Below are 22,026 nucleotides of genomic sequence, written 5' to 3'. Positions count from 1 at the left end.
GTGCCCAAACTTTTGCCACAGCTGCATCATGGTGTCCTGCAGCTTGAGGATGACCACTCCCCTTCTCGTTTTTCTTCTTGGCAAGCAACGTTGTAGAATGCATAAGCAGTGAGGTTTACCACCTTTCAGCTGTCACGTGCACATTGTCTTTAAGTCCCGTGGACATACTGCTAGCCAAGGATAGTAGAAGTAGTCAAGCTTAGGGGATTATTTCCGGCACTTTTGTGAGCCTTTTCAGAGGACCTGCACGCCTGGAGTATTCCATTAGTTAGGATGCATAACCCTCTTTGCAAGGCGATGTTGTACTGACTATATCCGGCGGTTGTTACGCGTATGCGGGCTTCCAATGAGGTCATCATGTAGGCAAAAGTAAGTAGTAGGCATGGGTAAAGTTACACTGGAGTCCGGCTACTTTAGCCAGGTATGTGCAACATGTGCACGTTAGTTACTCATGTTAATTTGTACATTTTGCAGGTACTTTAAGCGAAGCCCAAATTGGATCGTCATAAACTAAATGTGAGTTGGCAATGATTGATTTGTCCAAAAACTTAGAGGTGAGTAGGGTAAATGCTTTAGAAACCTATAAAAGGAGAGCTCTGGCTGCCATAAGTTAGTCTCTTACGTAGGTTGAGGAAGGGCGCCAAAAAGAGTACATAGCCATGGCGTTTGCTGCTGTAGGAAAGATAAAGCTTTACGGTGATCCTTAGACCCATTGAAGGTCTGAAACTTTTCTTTTTTTCTGGGAGAGAAAACCTACTATTAGTTAATGTTACAAATCGCTCATCGTCCCAGCCAAGCTGGTGACAAGAGCTACGAAGTCCATCCACACGGCCCTCAGGAGAGAGCGACGGCTGCACTCGACCACAGAGAGCGGAGTGGCTACACAGGAGTCCTCCTGGAGGGAAGGGGTCAGAACACGAACTACGTTGACAATGAGACTTTGGAGGGCATGGAGGAAGATGCCACCGAGGGGTCCAAGAAGGGTTTGAACCCAAGACCTCTCGGTCCTAGGCAAACACGTTACTGCTTGAACTACCACCTCATTGGCTTGAAGGTCTCAAACTTCACTGTGCTTCCCCCATCTTTGAAGGGTTTAGGAGCTTCTGTTGGAGGAAGAGCACCATAAGGAGGATTTCCCATATAAGCAAGCGGCACACCATAAGGCAACATCAGATACATGCCCAGCATTGATGTTCTAGGTTGCATACCATGCATAGCACAAGGAGGCATCCCCATCGGCATAGCACCAGGTGGAGCACCAATCATGGGTGAGGCCATTTTTGAAAAGGGTCCTCCCAACATACCATAAGGATCCATTGGCATCGACGTGCCAGCATGAGTCGGCACAATGATCCCCGGCGGGGTAGCAAAACTATTACTCGGAGCACGGGGAGGAGTAAGAACACCGCCTTGAAATCCCAGAAGACGCATGGGGATAGTTGGAACGGGATTAGAAGAATTCAGAGGAGTCGATGGCATAACCATAGGAACTTGCGGGAGAGAGAGGCTCGATAGAGGATTTGATTCCTTCGAATTCGAAGCCTTCAACTTTTGAAGCAAATTAAGTGCTTAACATCTTCCGGACACGAGTGTTGAGCCAGATCTGGATTGTCAAGACAATCTTGCATCTGATAGAAGCAATCGTTGACATAGATCGTGTCTTCTTCTTCTTTCTTCTTCTCAAGATCGATTGGCATAACTTCCGCAGATGAAGGAGGAGGTTTGGATGAAGACATCTTCGCAAAAGCACACCACCAAAGATCGTGCTTCCTTGAGAAAGAGAGCAAGCTCAGCTCTGATACCACTGTAACCGACTTCAATAAAAGAGAGGTGGTAAAGACAGTGATGCACTCTTCAGACAAGTCTTCAACATGATGCAAATCTGTTGGAATTAGGGTTGCAGGAATGCACACACAACTTCAAGAAGATGAGGAAGCTTGAGCACAACACAGTAGTGTATTATGAGTGCCAAAAAGGAAAGATTACAAGCCCTAGAAGATAATGGGCGTATATACAATGCACGGGGGAAAAAACCTCCTAGTGAGGGAAAAAGTGCCCCGGCGGTCCTAAGTGTGTTCACACACATCACTACTATAATATGGTAACAAATCCCCCCTGGAGTGATGCGGTGAACAAGAGCTAGCACTCATGTATAGGGAAGTGTCTAGCTATGTGGACGAATCCACAAAAGGGAGTAAGCCCAAAGCTTTGCGAAAAGCTTCGAACTTCTCACGAGGCAGAGCCTTTGTGAAAAGGTCTGCAAGGTTATCCTGTGTTGGCACATAAGCCAAACTGATCTCTCCTGCAGAGAGTCTCTCCCTGACATAATGGTAGTGCACCTCAATGTGCTTCGTACGAGCATGGAACACTGGGTTCCGCGCAACTGCCAATGCGCTCTGACTGTCAGTGAAGATGGTGGTGGCAGATGGCTGCCCAACACCCAAATCAGCCATAAGGCGTCTGAGCCACACACACTCAACCGTAGCTGTGAAAGCTGCCCTGTACTCAGCTTCACAACTAGAAGTGGCCACAGTAGGCTGCTTCTTGCTCAACCATGATATGCATGAGCTTCCAAGCATGAAGCAAAAACCACTCGTGGACACGCGTGTGTCATAACAACCAGCCCAGTCAGAATCTGAAAAAGCATGTAAATCTGGCGGCAATGATCCCCCCTTGGGATAAAACAACCCAAGATGCCGAGTACCACTCAAATAGCGAAAGATACGCTTCACTGCCTGCCAATGCTTAATGCCTGGGCTATGCATAAATCTGCTCACCTGTGAGACTGCAAACTGAATGTCTGGCCTCGTAATGCATACATAAATGAGACAACCAACAGCTGTCTGATAGAGTGTGACATCAAAGTGATCTCCAGCATCATGAAGACTCAACTTCAAACCTGTCTCCATTGGAGTAGCAATAGGCTTGCAGTCTTCAAGGCCAAATCTCCGCAACAATGTTTCAATATACTTTGTCTGACACAAAGCAATACCTCCATCACACTGCTTAAATTGTATCCCCAAATAATGATGCAAATGCCCCAAATCTGACATCTCAAAAGAGGCATTCAAATCAGCCTTAAAATCAGCAATATGACTCTCATTTGGTCCTGTGAGCAGCATGTCATCGACATAGAGAGCAATGATTAGATGTACACCATCCACACGTTTAGCATACAAAGTGCTTTCTGTTGGACTATTCTGAAACCCATGTGCAGTCAAATATGCATGTATTTTTTCATACCAAGCTCGTGGAGCTTGCTTTAAACCATATAAAGCCTTTTTTAACCTGCACACTTTGTTTTCCTGCCCTCTTTGAACAAAACCACGAGGCTGCGATACATACACCTCCTCATGCAAATCTCCATTTAAGAACGCAGTCTTTATGTCCAGCTGATGTACATTCCAACCATTATGAGCTGCTAATGCACAGATGCTACGAACAGTGGTCATACGACATGTGGGAGCAAAAGTCTCATCAAAATCAATGCCCTTCTCTTGAGCATAACCTTTTGCAACAAGCCTAGCCTTATGGCGATCCACTGTGCCATCAGGCTTACGCTTCAATTTGTATACCCACTTAGTGCCAATGGCCTTCTTGCCAGGGGGCAAGTCACATAAAGACCATGTACCATTCTTCATAATAGCATCGTATTCTGCTTGCATAGCAGCCATCCAATTTTCTGAACTTTGTGCCTCATCAAATGAAACAGGCTCACTTTCATCGCACATACTAGAAACAGCCAATGCATAACAATCTGACGCATAAGAGGCACCATGAGAGCCAGAACGAGTGCGACTAGACAAAGGGGCATCCAACTTGCTGTCACGCAAAGTCTGCACCAGCCATCTGGGCATGTTCCTAGAGCCCTCAATCTCTTGTCTCTCATCCTCAAGTGCATCATGCACATCTGCATCAGATATAGGCTGATCTGTGCCATCATTTAAAACCTGCATAGGCTGAAAAACTGCCTCATGAGGTATTGCACTTGACTGTGCACCACTGAAAAGAGGCAACAATGTATCATAGACATCACGTGAGCTGATATCTGTCTCCTTAGTACATGAAACCAAGGGCTGAACTGCATCTTCCACAAATACAACATCACGGCTAACCAAAATGCGCTTTGTCTGTGGATGATACAAACGATAGCCTTTGCTCTCAGCACTATATCCAACAAAAATACATTTGACAGCTTTGTCATCCAATTTTCTGCGATGTTGCACAGGCACTAATGCATATGCCAGGCAACCAAAAACACGTAAATGGCCAACAGATGGCTTGCGGCTATGCCAAGCCTCATATGGAGTGACAACCTGTAATGCTTTGGTGGGACACCTGTTTAGTACATAAGTGGCACACATGACAGCCTCAAGCCAAAAACCATGTGGTAGACTTTGACTCTTAACCATACATCTTGCCATTTCCATGAGAGACCTGTTTTTTCTCTCAGCCACACCATTTTGCTGTGGTGTATACGGCACTGTACATTGGTGTTTTATCCCACGCTCAGCCAGAAATGCATTAAATTCTGAAGACATATACTCCCCCCCTCGATCTGAACGGAGGGTGCCCATCTTACTTTGTGACACATTTTCAGCCATAACCAAAAACTGTTTGAAGCACAAAAACACTTCGGACTTTGCCTTCAAAGGATATACCCATGCATGCCTGGTAAAATCATCAATGAAAGTCACGAAGTAAAGGTAGTTTCCAAATGATGGAGTTTGCATGGGACCACAAACATCACTGTGAACAAGCTGCAATCTGCGTTCAGCTCTCACTGATCCATCTTTGGGAAAGGAAGCACGCTGCATTTTACCCAATATGCAGCCCTCACAAACATGCTTGACAGGTGCCTCAAGCTTAGGCAAAGAAGACACCATTTCAGATTTCTGCAGGCGCAGCAAACTTGCAAAATTCAGATGACCAAAACGTGCATGCCACAGTTTTGCATTTGAAATAGCCTGCGTATCCATAATAGCACATGCTGAATCCTCTACACATTTGCCATCCATATTGAGCTTATACAGCCCTCGACATAGTGAACCAGATGCTACAATGATGTCACCACAAGAGAGATCATGAACAGTACATCTGTCATCCACAAATTTTACAACCAAACCTGTTTTGGCAAATGCGGAGACTGACAGCAGATTCTTTTTGATCCCTGGCACATACAATGCATCAAAAAGTGTAAAGGTGTTGCCATTTGCAACATTCAGCACAATCTGTCCAACTCCTTCAACGGGATAAGAGGAGTTATTGGCACAAGTGACAGTATTCCCTGTGGGAGCAGACTCAAGGAAAGTGAATAAACTGCGCTGCGAGGTGATATGCTTAGTGGCACCACTGTCAAAGTACCATACATCTGAATCTACTGCAGACATACATGTGTCATGCAAAGATGGGTCATAACTGCACTGCGCATTGAATGCCCATTCTGTATCTAGCACAACATTAGCAGATTCATTGTTAGAAGGAGAGGCATCTCCAACAGCCATACCAGCCTCTTTCTTCTTAGCCTCTTTCGCAGCCAGCTTAGGACACGCTTTGATGACATGATCATTTCCCTTACAGTACTTGCAAAATGTCTTCTGTTTGTCACCCTTCTTCTCATCTTTGTCTTCCTTCTTTGGTTGCGCAGCATTTGCAGATTTCTGCTTACTAGAAGAAAAGCCAGCTTTACCTTTCCCGCTTCTCTGACTAGCAACGAAAGCTTGATCTGCGACACGCATAATATTCCTGTTTTGCCTTGACTGATCTTCTTGCAGCAAAACAGAAACTAACTCCTCAAATGATAAGGCATTGGGATTGCCTTTCATCATCAAGCGAAGAGTGGAAGCAAAACCCTGATAAGAATCTGGTAGACCATTCAAAACAGTCTGCACAAGTGAACTGTCAGACAGGATTTCATCTGCAGAAATGAGCTGCTCTTTGAAATCCTTGATCTTTGTCAAAAAGCTATCCATAGAATCACCTTCGTTCATATGCTCACTCTCCAACTGGTAGACCATTCAAAACAGTCTGCACAAGTGAACTGTCAGACAGGATTTCATCTGCAGAAATGAGCTGCTCTTTGAAATCCTTGATCTTTGTCAAAAAGCTATCCATAGAATCACCTTCGTTCATATGCTCACTCTCCAACTGTTTTCGGAGATAAGCAACACGAGCCTCATTTCTTGCCTGATACAATGTGGCAAGTACATCCCAAGCATCCTTAGAAGTCCTGCAGGAGCGAATATGTGGGATAATGGTACGTTTGACAGACAGCGCAATCAAGGCATGAGCCTGCGCATCTCTACCATCCCAACGAATCTGCTCTGCTGAAAGTGGTGGTTCTCGAACAGCTGCTACAGCACTTGTGCCTGCACCATCATCAACAGTACCTGTTTCTGATGTGTTTGCAGCATTCCCAGCCACAATAGGACGTGCATCAATACCCTGCACAATGTTCCATAACCCCTTTGCTACCAATACATGTCGCATCATATATGCCCACAATGGATAGTTGGTGCCATCCAACTTATCCTCAGCAGCCAACATGCGGAACACATCATTGTTGTCAGCCATGGCCAATGACTGTACTACTAGATGTAAATGCTGTCTGTAAGAGGTAAACCTGTATAAAATCGACCTGTGCTATGTAGCACAGCCCAAAACAGACGAATGGGCACCTGTCCTGCAGATTTCAATCTTGACAGAAAATCTGCACAGTAGGACGATATTGCCTGCGCAGTACTTGGAATGCAAAAACGGAGGGCGAAATGACTTCAGATCAAAATTCTGAAACGACCTTTCCCACGGCATATACTAACCTGCAGACGCTCGTGAAACCTCGTCGCAATCGGAGGAGATGAAGCGGCAGGTGCCGGTGTTGCTACCCGGGAGGAGGAAGCCTGCTCTGATACCAATTGTTGGAATTAGGGTTGCAGGAATGCACACACAACTTCAAGAAGATGAGGAAGCTTGAGCACAACACAGTAGTGTATTATGAGTGCCAAAAAGGAAAGATTACAAGCCCTAGAAGATAATGGGCGTATATACAATGCACGGGGGAAAAAACCTCCTAGTGAGGGAAAAAGTGCCCCGGCGGTCCTAAGTGTGTTCACACACATCACTACTATAATATGGTAACAAAATCTTCGCAAAAGCACACCACCAAAGATCGTGCTTCCTTGAGAAAGAGAGCAAGCTCAGCTCTGATACCACTGTAACCGACTTCAATAAAAGAGAGGTGGTAAAGACAGTGATGCACTCTTCAGACAAGTCTTCAACATGATGCAAATCTGAATTTCAGCAGTAGGGGAGAGAAAGGGGAAGGGAAGGGAGCTAGATTGCTCCTGCACAAAGAGATTTGGTGGCCCCGAATTGCCACTGTCGGTGACCCCATAGGTATTTCTTTATTGCAGCTGAAAGTGTACAAGTGTTAGCCTGTACAGCTTCTTCTTCTTTACAACCAAACTTCCACACCCAAGAGAGGAAAACCAGAGCGCACATAAAAGCTCCCCTTTAAAAGGACCCTCGAGTTCTCAAAAAGCAACTCTAAAAATAACAGTTCTCAAAAACTGAAATTTTGCTTTTTTCCACTCTAGAAATTTACAAGATTTTCTCTCTCTAGAAATCTGCACTCCCTGAAAATCTGCAGCATATTCTCTCTAGAATACTGCAGCATTCTCTCTCTAGAAATCTGCTCTCTCTCTCTCTCTCTCTCTCTCTCTCTCTCTCTCTCTCTCTCTAGAAATGGGCTGAAAACAACCTATTAATAAAGCCACTCGAAAAATCGAACTCCTGAAGAAGCAAACTCCCGGAAAAAGCAAACTTGCCACTCAAGGCAAAAAGCCAAGAAAGAGAAGATGCAACCATCTACACCCCTTTCACATAAGCTTGCCCAGTCACTCACCAAGATGCCACATCATCAGTGCCACGTGGCAGTGCCATGTGGCATGTGCGCGTCAACGGCATGTGGGGCTTCTTGATGTGTGAAGAGTATAGGCTGATTACAACATAAGTCAAAGTGAACCAGCTCAAGTGGTTTTGTAGAACGGAGTGTAGCCTTCTTGGGAAAACATTGTCGATGTTGCTTGGCAAACCCATGCTGCGAACCAACAGATGGAAGACCATCAACCAAACTATCCTTGTGTGTCTGTTTAACCGTAGAGAAGCTCAAATGGCCAAATCGGGCATGCCATAAAGCTCCATCTACAGACTCCAAAACCAAAAGCTGTGAGCTTGTAAAGCCCACCATCTTGCACGCCACGAGCTAGGACAGTTCTTGAAGCTCGATTGTCACAAAGTCAACATCAAACTCCACCGTAATGCCCTTCTTGGTGAGAGAACTAACTGACTAAAGCTTAAAACATAAGCTTGAAACATAAAGAACATTTGAAAAGTACCTCTTGTCCACTGTGGTGCGGAAGACAAGGATTTCCAAGGCGTCCACACATGGTGCCCGCCCGTTAGTCCATCCCCAGCCCAGCTTGCCAATTTGCCTACCTGGCTCCAAGCTACCCCAAGCCTCAAAGCCAATCTTGTGTGCCTGCTGCACACAGTAGATACACTCTGTGCACATTACATACTCCCCTTCCTCTAAGAGCTCACTCCTGAGCTCAATAAAAACTCAGGGTATTCCCTCTGAAGGGAAGTCAATGACTCTTCCCATGTAGCGTCCTCCTCAACACGATCCTTCCACTTGACCTTGTATTCCGTGAGTAGTGTATGCCACAATTGTCTTTCACGAAATCCAAGAATCTTTTCCGATTCGTGCAGCACAAATGTCATATCCTGGACATCTATGATTTCTTGAGAAGTAACTAACTGGTTTGCTCCACCCAGTACTTAAGTCTACTGACATGAAATATGGAATAAAATTTCACATGAGAAGGCAAGTCCAGTTCATATGCAACTAAACTAATACGACGTTTAACCCGAAATGGTCCGCAGTATCTAGGGGATAATTTCGGAGATCGGCCCGTCCGTAAAGTCTCATAATCTTTCGGGAACTCGCAAATACACCATCGTTCCTTCAGAGAACTCTCTCGGTGAACGATGTCTATTAGAATCAAAGTTGTCTCTGTCTTGAGCGCTTCTAATAGATTCCTTCGCAACTTGTAACGTTTCTTGCATGTCTTCCAAAAAGATACGCGTTGCATAAAAGGACTAAAACTTGTACTCGTATGCTAGTACTGTTGTATGCAAATTCTAACATACGAAGATAATCCTCCCATGAACCCTGTCTTTTGGAGACATATGCACGAAGCATGTCCTCCAAAGTTTGATTCACTCTTTCGACCTGGCCATCAGATTGAGGATGATATGAGAAACTCAAATTCAAAGTTATTTCCAACTTTTCAAAAACAAGCCTCCAAAAGTCCCTATCACTAACCATCCTGCAGTAAACCGTACAGTCTACACAATTGCTCAATAAACTGTCTTGCTAACTGCGTAGCCGTAACAGTGTCATGTGCACACACATGCACATGCTAATCTCAGGACTAATCCTAGAGTGCAGCCAGATGAAGAATGATTAGAACCATTGAATTGGAGCATCGATTGCTGTTTTGGCAAGGAGAGTGAACCAGTAGAGGACATGGGTGTTGTCGGCCAATACACAGAAGTGGAGGATCCAGTCGGCTGCAGCATATGATTATTTATGTGCAGGAGTTGGCCGACCAGCACTCGGCCAGTTCACATGAATTTAAGGACTATAAATAGGCATAGTTGTTCATCCAACTCCTTTGAGTTGGGTCATAGATTTAGGGCTTTGTATAGGTGATCTACCTTTTCATGGAAGGCAACCTATAGCTGCAAGACAGATGTATCTTTTTGTACCATATGAAATACTGAATTTCCAGCTCTCTCTCTCTCTCTCTCTCTCTCTCTCTCTCTCTCTCTCTCTCTCTCTTCTGTTTGTGTTTTTGCATCAGCATGTTCTAGATGGTGTTTACGGCTAAACGAAGCATCTCAAAGCTTCCGCGTGTAACATTGGTATCAAAGAATCAAGCTCAGCAAGGCTAATGTCACATGCACTCTGCACTCAGTGCATGGTGACAAATTGGCTCATCATCAACAGTGCAACATTTGTACATTATTAGAACCCATTAGGATGATATTTGGCGTACGTCGTGACCCCATTGTACATCCTCAGTCCAGGATAAGCCAGGCACGAGCTACGTAGGTCATTCCTCAGCCTTAGTGGGTCAGTCAGTCAGTCAAGTCTCTTAACCCACTTGGAGAGAATCATTCATGCATGTAGAGTCAGCAGAAACCTTAGAGTTTGCATCAGAAAGCACTCTGCATCTTGCATAATATGCATTCATATGCTTGTGCATCATTTAGAACATCCCAGAAGCCTTAGGGAATTTACTAGGATTTATCTGGTATTTTTTTTCATATTTTATGGTATTTATTTAAGCATTTATTGTAATTTATAAACATAAATGAAGGAGAAGGGTGAGGTGTTCACTCATTTTCAGAATTTCAGAGTTATGGTTGAAAAGCAAAAAGAGAAATATGTAAAGTGCCTACGGTCAGATGGAGGGGGAGAGTACTTCTCCAATGAGTTCTCTGAATTTTTTAAGAAGAATGGTATTCGGAGACAATTTACATGCAGATACACTCCGCAACAAAATGGAGTTGCTGAGCGAAAAAACAAGCACATTGCTGAGATTACGCGAGCATTGATGGGAGAGAAGAATATGCCGCATAGCTCTTGGGCTGAGGCTGTTTCTACAGCGATTTACATCATGAACAGGACTCCAACTAACAGCCATACATGATGTAACTCCAGAGGAGAGGTTTACTGGCAGAAAACCTAATTTGTCTCATCTTAAAGTCTTTCGATGCATTGCATATGTGCATGTGCCAGATGAGTTGAGAACTAAGCTGGATCCAAAAGCTGAAAAATGTGTGTTTATTGGGTATTCCCTTGAGCAAAAGGAATACAAGTGTTATAACCCTGCTACACGTGAGTTGCGGGTAAGCAAGGATGTTGTTTTTTATGAGATGAGCAAGTGGTATGCTGCTGAAAAAGAAGCTGTTGGGACTGATGTGAGTGAAAATGTGGTTGCACAGAATGCAAGTCAGCAATCACAGTCTTTGAGTGAACCAAGAGAGTCCTCATCTAGTGGTTCAGTTGATAGACCATGGAGTGGCAGGCTGCGTCATAATACCAGTCCTGCAAATGTGATTAGTACATCACATAAAGGCAAAGAGAAAGTGATTTAGCCCCTTAGTATGCCTGACATTTCTGTAGGGCATTCTCATGTTGATGGAGAGTCTAGTGGCTCATAGATGAGTCTTGATGAGGATCTTGGGATACCAGCTATGAGAACACCTGGTGTAAAGAAGGCTATGGAAGCCATGAATGCAAAGCTGCGAAGATCTGGTGAAGAATCTTGTGCAGAGGTTTACCTATGATGGTTATGTGGCACATCACTATGCATACATGGCAAAAGTTGTACACGTTGTAGAGCCCACATGCATTGATGAGGCTGTTGGAAATGTGTGTTGGGAGAAAGCTATGGATGAGGAGATGGATGCACTATATGGAAATGAGACTTGATATTTAGTGCAATTGCCTGAAGGCAAGAAAGCCATTGGATGCGAGTGGGTGTACAAAGTAAAACATAATAGTGATGGAAGGATAAGCAAGTACAAGGCTAGATTGGTAGCCAAAGGATATGCGCAGACATATGGCATTGATTATGAGAAAACTTTCAGCCCAATTGCCAAGATGGCAACAGTGAGAGTTGTGATAGCAGTGGCTATGTCAAAGCAATGGTCTTTACATCAGATGGATGTAAAGAATGCATTCTTGCATGGGGATTTGCAAGAACAGGTGTATATGTTGCAGCCACCTCGTTATGAGAATGTGAGTCACCCCGAGCATGTTTGCAAGTTGAAGAAAGCCTTGTATGACCTAAAACAAGCACCAAGAGCATGGTCTTACAAGATTTCTGAATATCTTGTCACTATTGGCTTTCATGTAGCCAATGCAGATTTCTCGCTGTATGTGAGACACAATGATTGTCAAATCCCCACGGATCTCCTCGTGATCGATCTTGGTTCGAGACTCGAAACCTGCAAACAAACGAACAAACCAACAAACAAACAAGGGGGTGCAGGCCTGACTCACCTCCCAACCATGACAGCTGTGGGCGAGCCCACAGTCTTGGCTATCCCCACCGGGCCACGAGCTGAGCTAACTAGGTTGACGTACCGACCAATCTCCTCCTCGCGACATCCCATACCGCCACGAAGCTGCCCTCGCGAGCCTCGAGACTGCTGCCGGCCTCGGCTGCGTAAAGCAGGTGCACGTCTACACTAGATCCAAGCTCCAAGACCATAGAGCTCTCACAAACTCGCGAGACTCTGATACCACTGTCAAATCCCCACGGATCTCCTCGTGATCGATCTTGGTTCGAGACTCGAAACCTGCAAACAAACGAACAAACAAACAACAAGGGGGGCAGGCTTGACTCACCTCCCAACCATGACAGCCGTGGGCGAGCCCACAGTCTTGGCTGTCCCCACCGAGCCACGAGCTGAGCTAACTAGGTTGACGTACCGACCAATCTCCTCCTCGCGACGTCCCATACCGCCACGAAGCTGCCCTCGCAGGCCTCGAGACTGCTGCCGACCTCGGCTGCGTAAAGCATGTGCACGTCTGCACTAGATCCAGGCTCCAAGACCATAGAGCTCTCATAAACTCGCGAGACTCTCTATATCCCAATAACTAACCTTGGCCACCCTTTTATAGGCTCTTGGCCGGTCATCGGGCGTCCACACTTGGACGCCCACCCGTCCATACTCGGGTGCCCGCCCGTTAGTATTTCCCTAACTCAGCTCGTCAATCAGACCCCTCACATATCTCAGTATGTGTCTCAATGCATCCAAATGCGGCTTCCGAGGAACCTGCATAAACTGACTCACCAACCCAACAGCATAGCTCAAATCTGGCTTGGTGATCGTCATGTAGATCAAGCTTCCTACTATGCGTCTATACATAGTAGGATCCTCCAAAATCTCTCCTGAATCTGCACTCAACTTGCCATTCTGATCCAATGACACTGAGATAGGCTTACAGCCTGTCATACCATACTTGGACATCATGTCCAAGGCATACTGTCTCTGCAATAATCCAATACCATGTAGTGACCTAATCACCTCAATGCCCAAGAAATATCTGAGCTCCCCCAGATCCTTCATCTCAAACTTCTGTCTTAGCAAGATCTTTATATCGAAGATCTCTGCATCATGGTCCCCCGTAATGATCAGGTCATCTACATAGATGACAACAAGCACAACCCCTCTATCATTGTCATGTGCATAGTGTGTATCTACCGTGTGCTACACGCACGCAAGACTAGTTTCAAGGCTTGGGGAAGCTTGGAACTAGGTACCAGTGCGTCTACACGTCTACACGTGGACTATGAGTACAAGAAACTTAATGCAAAACGTGCAAGGCCAAAACATAAAATTTTGACATGGGTCTTAAGATATATGGAGGTTACTTAGTTCTTGTCCTTGCTGCTCTCTTGATGCAAACTGGATCAAAAGGGAGCTAAATTAATCCAAATCTTATCCAAATTGGGTCAAATAGAAGCTGGAAGCCTCTAGAACCCAGTTGGACTTGGTTATTGGCCTATCTCACCTATAAATAGACCCTCATTTTTGTGGACTATTTTATGAAACTGGGACAGAGATATGTGTACATGGATACACAGATGCTGACTGGGCTAGTAGCATCTCAGATAGAAGATCTACTAGTGGCTTCATGTTTCTTTAGGGAGTGCTGCTGTGACTTGGAGCAGCAAGAAGCAGCCGACGGTTGCTCTATCCAGATTGCTCTATCCAGTACAGTGGCCGAGTACAGAGGTGCTGCTATGGCAACATGTGAATGTTGGGTTTTATGCTGTGTATGCACCCAAAGGAGTGCTAGTGATCATCAGTAGATTACTGGGGCACTTTTGGAGGTTTTTTCCCCCAGTTTAGCTTAGTTTCACTTATAAACAGTTTATAAGTGTTTTGGTCCACCCGGCACATTTTAGGGCCAGACATGTGAACACATCTTTTAGGTCACTTTATTATGTGGCTATTGTACTTCACATTATCAACTGAATAACAACAAGAGTCGTGTTCTCTCTCTGCTTCCCACGCTTGTGTTTGCAGTACCTCCAAACCCTAACCCTAACAGCTGAAAGCCTTCATTTGGTATCAGAGCCTCCAGGTTGGCCTGCCCTTGCCCTGCCCGTACTGTTCAACACCACCTTCCGTACTGCACTATCCGTACAGCTTCGCCTGCAACAGTCCATACACTGCAACTGTCCGTACGAGTTTGCCGACAGCAGCTACTGTGCTGCTCCGTACACCTGTGCCTGCCCGTACACAGACAGCGCCTCCGTACAAACCTGCGCAAACAGCCGTACAGCTGTCAGTACAGGCGACCTGCATCATTCAGTGCTCCGTACCTGCTTCTGTACCAGTCAACTGTACCTGCTGTGCATTCGACTGCAACTTCCGTACCTACTTCTGTACCAGTCAACTGTACCTGCTGTGCATTCGATTGCAGCTTCCGTACCTGCTTCTATACCAGTCGACTGTACCTGCTGTGCATTCGACTGCAGCTCCCGTACCTGCTTCTGTACCAATCGACTGTACCTGCTGTGCATTCGACTGCAGCTCCCGTACCTGCTTCTGTACCAATCGACTGTACCTGCTTCTGTACCAATCGACTGTACCTGCTGTGCATTCGACTGCAGCTTCCGTACCAACTTCCGTACAATACTGCTTCCGTACCTGCTTCCGTACAGTACCACGACTGTAGCTGCTGTGTACCTGCACAGTACAATCAACTGTATTTGTTCATTACAACTACCACAACCTACTCCGTACAGCTGTGGTAAGCATTACAAGTTTTGAATTTTGGGCATTTTTCTCTGTGAAAATCTTCTGGCAGATACAGGCAGACTTTCTTGCAAAGAAATCTCTACAGGTTTCTTGTAAGGTTTTGGGTGCAGTAACTTTGGGCAATTTTTGGGCATTTTGGCACTATGTAAGCCATTTTTGCTGCTCTACTCAATCAGTGGTGCATTGTTTTGCACATTCAGAGGATTAAGAGTGGTGCAGGCATATTTGGGTTAACTGTATTCAGTGGAGTACAGTTGCTTTCAGGGTTCTTGCTATTGGGTTTTTTGATACACAGGTACAACATTGTGCATTCGCATAATGGCAAATCAACAGCAGAGTGATGTATTCACGTATTTGAAGACAAATTGGACGGCACGAACTACTCGTGGAGTTTTATGTTGAAAAATGTGCTCGTGGCAAAAGGTCTTTGGGATTTTGTTAGTGGTGATGAACCACGTCCAGGTCCATTGGCTCCAGAGACTCCTCCCCAAGGGGGTGCTCGTGGACGAGGACAACAGGTACAGGCTCCAGGTCAGCCATTGCCTGTTCAAAGAACAAATGCTCAGAAGACATGGGATGCCAGAGATGCACAAGCCCTGTCACTCATTGCATTGTCAGTACAGAGGTCCATTATACCTCATATTCGTTCAGCTGGCTCTTCACAGAATGCATGGGTGACTTTGGAGCAGATGTATGCTGCTCGTAATGAGGCTCGGATCTCGTTTTTGAAAAGAGAGCTGGAAAATCAGAAAATGCATGAAGGAGATGATATGTCTAGCCACTTAAACAAGCTGCAGGATTTGAGAGAGCAACTCATCAATGTGGATGAGATTATTCCTGAGACACAGCTTGTGTCCACCATCTTGCACTCTTTGCCAAGATCTTACTTGGCTTTTCATACCTCTTTGAACCTCAGCATGAGGAATGCTGTTGAACCCCTCAAGTATCAGGAACTTGTTGCTCTCTTGCTACAAGAAGAGCAAATGAGGAAGAATATGAATATGAACACAAGTGCTGAACAAGCATTTACTACAGGTCAAAAGGAGAAAGGCAAATCTCCGCCAAAGAGTTCAAATCAGAATTCAGGAGATGGTGGTTCATCTCAGGATACCAAGAAAGGTGATGGACAGCCCACGAAGAAGAGCAAATGCCATTACTGTAAGAAGCCAGGTCACTACATCACAGAGTGTAGAAAGAGGATTGCCAAAGAGAAGGCAAAAGAATCTGGGATGTCTGTAAATGATGCCTCTAAAGCTCCTCCAGAGACTGCTTCTTTTGTTGAGGACAGGGATTACTGTTTCTATACATGCAGCTATGATGCCTCTTGGTCTTCACAGGCACTCAGTATGACAGAGCATGCATGTACTTGGTATTTTGATAGTTGTGCTTCAAATCATATCACATCTCGCAGCGATTTGTTTTGTCATGTAGGCCCTGCCCCTGTTGGCAAAACTGTTCAGTGTGCCAACAATGCTTCATATCCAGTTCGTGGCATTGGGGAGATTCAGCTCACAGCCATTGATGGCTCTATTCTTCGCCTTACAGATGCCTTATATGTACCAGGGATAAAGAAGAATTTGTTGTCCATTTCTTCTTTAGCACATTGTGGTATGCAAGTCCACTTTGATGATGACAAATGCATGGTCAGAGACAAAGCTAATGCTTTGACCTTGATGCTTACTGGTACATTATGTCATGGACTTTATCAGTTGGATGCATTCCAGCCAGTGGATCAGTCTGCTTATAATGCATTCACTCTTACTCCAGCTATGGTTGATGCGGAGTTATGGCATGCTCGCATGGGGCATGTAAATTTTGGTAGTCTTATGCTTATGCAGCGACATAATATGTTTACAGACCTACCTCTCATGGAGAAGCCTCCGGATCACATTTGTGAAGGATGTATTTTGGAAAAAATGCATAGGTTTTCCTTCCCACGTGATCAGGCTCTACGAGCAACTGCAAAGTTGCAGCTTATACACAGTGATCTTTGTGGTCCCATGCAGACGAAGTCATTAGGAGGTTGCTTCTATTTTGCTACATTTATTGATGACTTCTCTCGTATATGCTGGGTCTATCCTTTGACACAGAAATCACAGGTGTATGATGCATTTTTGGCCTTTGTAGCACTTGCTGAAACAGAGTCAGGATGCAAGGTTAAGACTCTCCGTTCTGACCGAGGGGGGGAATATATGTCACACATGTTGAATTCCTTTCTTGAGAGTAGAGGTATAAAACATCAGTATACTACTCCTTATACTCCACAGCAGAATGGGGTTGCAGAAAGGAAGAATCGGTCACTCATGGAGATGGCCAGATGTATGCTAAAGGCAAAGAAGCTACCACATATCTTTTGGGTGGAAGCTGTCATGTGTGCTTGTCATATTTTGAATCGATGTCCCACAAAGGCATTGGTTTCCGTTACTCCTTTTGAGGCTTGGCATGGCCACAAGCCTTCGGTATCACATTTTCGTATTTTTGGGTGTCTTGCATATGCACACATACCCAAAGAGTTGAGGAGGAAGTTGGATGATAAAGCCACAAAATGCATTTTTGTTGGGTATAGCCGTGAGAGCAAGGGCTACCGGTTATATCACCCACTAACCAGGAAGATATTCACTAGTCGGGATGTGATTTTTGATGAAAAATCAAAAATATCCATGGCTGGTTATGATGCAAATCAGGCTGAAAATGATGTGTTTGAAGGTCTACTACCTATGGAGTTTCATTCCACAGTTGGTGATCCAACTCATGAGGGTACAGGACAGCCAGCAAATCATGAAGGTGGTGCAGAAATTCAGCAGCAAATTGAGCCAGAAGCTGAACCAAATATGGGGCAACATGCACCACAGGTCAGACACATACCTAGATGGTATTTGAGGACATTACAGGAAAGCCATCTAGAGGGTCCTCTTGCTGGTCGTACTCGTAGGGAGACGAGGACCAATGAACATGCACACATCATGGATTTGAAAATGGTTATGGCAGCCAGTTTACAGGATGATGATGAGCCTGATTCATTTGTGGATGCACGAGACAATGTGCATTGGAACAAAGCCATGCAGGATGAGCTTGATTCTATTAAAAGGAATCAAACATGGGATTTGGTTGATCTGCCCAAAGGCAAGAAAGCAATTGGTACTAAGTGGGTCTATAAGTTGAAAAGACATGCAGATGGATCCATTGACAGGTACAAAGCCCGTCTAGTTGCAAAGGGCTATGCACAGAATAAGGGCATTGATTATGAGGAGACATTTGCTCCTACATCCCGTATGTCAACACTTAGGTGTGTCATTGCATTGGCTGCACATCGTGGTTGGGTTGTTCACCAATTGGACATAAAGACTGCTTTCCTACATGGGGACCTCGAGGAGGAAGTTTATGTATATCAGCCCCTAGGTTTTGCAGAACATGGTCATGAAGGGAAAGTATGCAGGCTGAAAAAGGCCTTGTATGGTTTGAAACAAGCTCCACGAGCTTGGTATGCAAAGATAGATGCTTTCCTACTCACTCAAGGATTTGTGAACAGTCCATCAGAAGCCACCTTGTATGTAAAGAAAGAAGAGAAAGATCTGCTGGTCATCAGTCTTTATGTAGATGATCTCTTGCTCATGGGATCGAATGATGACAAAATTGCAGCTTTTAAAGAGATACTGCAACAGACATTTGACATGTCTGATTTGGGGCTTGTACACTACTATTTGGGCATACAGTTTGTGCAGGATAACAGAGGCATTGGGTTGTTGCAATCACGGTATGTTGCTAAACTTCTGGAGAAGTTTAAATTTCAGGATTGCAAGCCTATTAGCACTCCTATGGAGCCTGGGATGAAACTGTCACTACAAGATGACAGTATTTCCTTTGATGCCACTACATATGCTCAGGCTGTTGGGTGCCTTATTTATTTGTGTACTACACGGCCAAATATTCAGTATGCCGTATCTCAGTTGAGCAGATTCATGCACAGCCCGCGGTTGTCACATTGGCAAGCTGTAAAGTGTGTATTCCGGTATTTGCAGGGTACCTTGTCTCTTGGATTGCTTTATCTTGAGGGGGGTGACATGCAGTTATACGCTTACAGTGATTCAAATTGGGCTGGTGATTATGATACCAGACATTCCACTAGTGGAAATTGTTTCTTTCTTGGCTCTTCATGCATTTCTTGGCTAAGCAAGAAACAGACCACAGTGGCCACTTCGTCTTGTGAGGCAGAGTACAGAGCAGCCTACACTACTACTGTTGAGTGTGTTTGGCTGCGTCGTCTCATGACTGATATGGATATTTCAGTGGAGGAGCCTACACCTATCTATACTGATAGTCAGAGTGCCATTGCTGTGGCCAGGAATCCTGTGTTTCATGCTCGCACGAAACACATTGAGATTCACTATCATTTTGTTCGGGAGAGACTCCAGGCAGGTGATATCAGTCTGATCTACTGTCCTACAGATCACAATGTGGCAGACATCTTCACCAAGGCATTACCACGTCCGAAATTCGAAGCATTCCGCACTGCTTTGAATTTGTTTCCTTTTGGTGGATGATGTACAATGATCACATATCACTCCAGGGGGGTTTGTTGGGTTTTATGTTGTGTATGCACCCAGAGGAGTGCTAGTGATCATCAGTAGATTACTGGGACACTTTTTACTTCAGCTAGTGGAGGTTTTTTCCCCAGTTTAGCTTAGTTTCACTTATAAACAGTTTATAAGTGTTTTGGTCCACCCGGCACATTTTATAGCCGGACATGTGAACACATCTTTTAGGTCACTTTATTATGTGGCTATTGTACTTCACATTATCAACTGAATAACAACAAGAGTCGTGTTCTCTCTTTGCTTCCCACGCTTGTGTTTGCAGTACCTCCAAACCCTAACCCTAACAGCTGAAAGCCTTCAGTGAAGTAGCTTGGTTGAGAAAGCTACTTGCAGATTTGGGTCTATCGGTGGATAGACAAGTTGTCATTTTCTGTGACAACATTAGCAGTATACAGTTGGCCAGGAACCCAGTTTTTCATGCTCGCACGAAGCATATAGAGGTCCACTACCATTTTGTCAGAGAGAAGGTTTTGGCAGGAGACGTTGACCTTGTTTATGTCAGCACACAGGATCAGGTCACTGACATCTTCACCAAAGCATTGGGTGCAGAGAAGCTCCGCAGATTCAGGGCTTCACTTGGTGTAGTTGAGCTCGAGGGGGAGTGTTGAGATATCGAGCTCATCTAGTGAGGCGGTGGACACTAATGACCCGCCTGGGGGATAGGCCCCACACTTACACCACTGGCATGCTTGGTGAGATCATGGGTGATATGCGGCCAGTGGAATGACAGGCTGTGTGACAGCCATTCTAGAGACTGGCATAGTTATAGCGCCAGCTCATTTAGTTGGGTTCACACTATAGAGAACCCTAGTATGTATTTGGTTGAGTACCTTTTCATATGTTGTGTACTCTTATCTTTGTATATGGTGTGTTGAGTGTTGTGTAAAGAAGAAGAAGATTTTCAGCATCTCACCTTGTGTGTTCTCTTTTAGGGTTTTGTGAGTGTGTGTGTGCTTGCAAGAGCTCAAGCTCTCTTCTCCCCTGCATCTTTTCACGGACATGTGACAAGAAAGTGGATCAAAGTGAGACAAGTGGCCTCACACTTGTCATTCCAGCTATTGTGTGGCTCTCCACTTGTCATCATAGCCTTCTCTTTCCATTTTCACTCATGGGAACCCCAAATCTATAAATTGGAGCCCTCTCTCTTCATTAATAAAGGCTCTCTTGCTGCACACTAGTCTCTACCACCGTTACAAGCTGTCCTAATGATGGCTACTCTCTTTCTCTCTCTCTTGAAGGCTGCCCATGAAGAATACCGCCTGTTGGGGACTGTTTTGGAGGCTTCCATTGCAAAGAAATACTGAAGGCAAGGGTGTTTAATCATTTATTATGATTTCTAGCCATTGTACTTGTTGTACCAGTCCTTGTACCGGCTGTACTAGCTTCTGTACTTACTGTACCACCCATTGTACCAACTGTACCAACTTCTGTACTTACTGTACCAACTATACCAACTCATGTACTTGTTTGTACCAACCACTGTACCTGCTGTACTAGTCACTATACATGCTGTACCAACATTTGTACTTGTTGTACTTGCTATACCAACCAACGTACCGGTTGTACCAACCACTGTACCTGTTGTACCAACCACTGTACCAACTGTACCAACCATTGTACCTGCTGTACCAACTGAATGGAGAGTTGTACTTACTGTACCAGCTCTATTGCATGAAGACCCGTGGTTTTTGGAGAAGAATCAGTACCCACACGGAGGTATATGGATTATGTTGTTGGCTCAGCATTTCTACAGCCTATGTTCCGGCTTGTTTGCCTCATGTTGGGTTGTGTTATGGCATTTGTATATCAAGAATCTCCCGTGGGGAGAGTAAGGCCCTCAAAGCTTGTAAGCTTGTACATGATATTATTCTCCTTGGGTAATAAAATACTCCAAGGGGGGGGGTCGCCCCATTCCGGCCTCTATGCAGTGTCACACGTGCAAGCTCCATTTTCAGCATTTGTGGATGTTTTGTCCAGCTTTTATGTTTTATGCAAAGTGATGATGGATATGTGTTAAGGTTGTGGCCATGTTAGAGAGTCTAGAATCTAGATAGTAGGGCAACGGCCCGCGGGCCTTGTGTGAGAGCCTAGAGGCTTGGAACTTGGAAGTTGGAAGCTAGAAGAAGCTTGAAAGGGCAAGAGAGAGAGAGAGGGCCAAGCCTCAAAGGCTCAAGGCTCAAGGCCCAAGGCCCAAGGCCAAGCCAACAGCCATAAACGGCCAAAAACGACGAGCGCAATGACAAAAAAACAGCCAAAAAAAAACGCAACGGCTCTCTGTCGTCCCACCATAGAGCCGTCCCCCACCGGCGTCCCCGTCCCCGTCCCCTGTGAGTGACACGTCGTGGGGGACGTCCGTCCGTCCCTGTCCGTCTCCATCCGTCCCCGTCGCTGTTCCGTCCCGATTCGGCGTCCCGCGTTCCAAGCAGACGTCCCTTCCGTCCCCTGCGACTATGCCCTAGTCCCCCGGGCGCCGCGAGTTACATTGGTATCAGAGCATAGGCTTTCTTGGAAGCAGAGGCTT

General features: G+C 45.2%; 1 protein-coding gene across 2 annotated transcripts in view; it reads right to left on the bottom strand.

Annotated features, from left to right (window-relative positions):
* Nucleotides 1-22,026, bottom strand: part of LOC147639708 (protein ABCI12, chloroplastic-like) — a 38,057-nt gene that overhangs the window by 3,994 nt on the left and 12,037 nt on the right. The window lies entirely within an intron of this gene.

The sequence above is a fragment of the Cibotium barometz genome, chromosome 3, assembly GCF_041138505.1.
Source record: "Cibotium barometz isolate CiBa-2024 chromosome 3, ASM4113850v1, whole genome shotgun sequence".
NCBI classification, from domain to species: Eukaryota; Viridiplantae; Streptophyta; class Polypodiopsida; order Cyatheales; family Cibotiaceae; genus Cibotium; species Cibotium barometz.
The sequence above is the reverse complement of the archived record's forward strand: the minus strand, read 5'-3'. Positions and strand labels throughout refer to the sequence as shown.